This window comes from Populus euphratica, unplaced genomic scaffold, assembly GCF_000495115.2.
Source record: "Populus euphratica unplaced genomic scaffold, PopEup_1.0 scaffold3019.1, whole genome shotgun sequence".
Lineage (NCBI taxonomy): Eukaryota > Viridiplantae > Streptophyta > Magnoliopsida > Malpighiales > Salicaceae > Populus > Populus euphratica.
In genome coordinates, this window is record NW_011502845.1 from 3,371 (window position 1) to 5,113 (window position 1,743).

Here is a 1,743-nt window from a genome sequence, read left to right on the forward strand (position 1 = left end):
ACCAAAACCTTCAGGTTTTTCAGGAAACAATGGAGGCAGACTTGGTTCCTAGTAACTTCAATCCTTTCACTCATCAACTGCTTTATACCCGCTTAAATCAATCGACAAACCATTAACAAGAACTCACAGAAAGACTGCAAAAGATTCTATCTTCTGTAAGAATAAGACATGAGCATCCATCAAACGCAAGCAAAAAAACTAAGTAGCAAACGTACGGGAAAAGAAAATTCTAAATGGGAACTAATCATGAAAGAAAAGAGCCTGGATTCATACACTGTCTTTGAAGCTGCTCTGCCAAGGCTCTCATTGTACTGCAATCAACAAATTAGCGAGTGATACGCAATTCAGATATCTGAATGTCAAAAGAAACAGCATTAGTTTGCAAGAACATTACCAAGCCCTTAAAAAACATTACATTTGTGGAAGAAGAAAAGTTCAAAATCCAACTTAGACTTGTAAACACCTAAATTTTAATCCAGTTCTAAAAATTTATTGTAGAGAAACTTACAGAGATGAAACAGCAGTATCAATCCTCCCATATGCTAGAGTTGTGCAGCACATAGGGAGACCTGTGAAAAGAGAAAAAAGTAAAAATTGTAAGCCCAACAATTTTCAAGCAATGAGGATGGCGCCAAAAAAGAAGAAAAAAAAAAAGCTGGGGCACCAGGATGGTACCATAACAGGGAAAAAAATATTTAATTGGCTTGGTTAATAAATAACTTTTCAAGCCCCTCATACATAAAACATAGATGACTCCTGGTTGTAGCCTGTCTAGGCCTAGGAGACAATGAGAGCATCTTTTTTTGATCCACTTTGATTACTTTTTTATATGAACTGGAGTGTTTTTATGAAATCCTTGTCTGTAAGGACTTCTGTCCATTTAACAAATGAAGCCCAGAAATTTTTGTCGATCTTGATAGATGTTAAAGAGAGGGCTTTATTTACTCAAGCGGATTGTACATAATATCGATTAAGCCAAATTTGTGCACTTAATTAAGACTTAATACCGTCGTACTTGAAACATAAGAAAGCATATATGTCCATTATCAGTAAGATTTGCCCTGTTGTAGGTTGCAGACTCCTTAGCTGTATTTTCAGCAACTGGTTTACGTTTTTTTGGAGACAGTGCTTGCATTTCCATTGCCAATGGCACTTCCGTATTCTTCATTGTCTCCATAGACAGGAAGCTTGAACTTTTCACCTGCTTCAACAACTCCTAGCCTGTGGACCATAAATGTGAACACTTGTCAAGTAGACAAAAAAGATTGTTAAGATCCACATGAAGGGCGGATAATGAAAGAATGCTGGATGCAGCAAAACATGTGAAGTTAAAATTTGACCTTACCTAGCCATGGCCTCTTCATCAGGAAGGGTTTCTTCACTGATTTCTGGCATGTCATCTTCATCCAGACCTAGAGCCTACAAAACTGCATAGTGTCTCTGCAAACATGGGATAAACTATTTTGGAAATCACCGAGGAGGAGAATCCAGCAAACATTAAAGAAAATAAAAGAACCATTAATAAAAAATGAACTTATTAGATCTTGGTGGCTATGAAAGGGAAACATACATCAAAGGAAATTGATGAACATGCAAGAATAAAAGGGAATTATATGGCAAAAAAGAAAATGGATCAGGCAACATACCTAAAAACTGTTGATAAAAGAACAAACCAGTCTATGCATTTGCCTTTCTTGGGTCTCTGTTATCTGATTTGAGCTGAAACAGCAACAATTTACAATA

At 36.5% G+C, this 1,743-nt stretch overlaps 1 long non-coding RNA gene across 1 annotated transcript; it reads right to left on the reverse strand.

The window, feature by feature from the left end:
- Positions 1-218: 218 nt before the first annotated feature.
- LOC105119501 (uncharacterized) lies at positions 219-1,164 on the reverse strand. The gene is made up of 3 exons (XR_841140.1): positions 1,008-1,164; positions 509-569; positions 219-311 (listed from the first exon to the last, which is right to left on the reverse strand). It is a non-coding gene; the product is annotated as an uncharacterized LOC105119501 (long non-coding RNA).
- Positions 1,165-1,743: the final 579 nt, after the last annotated feature.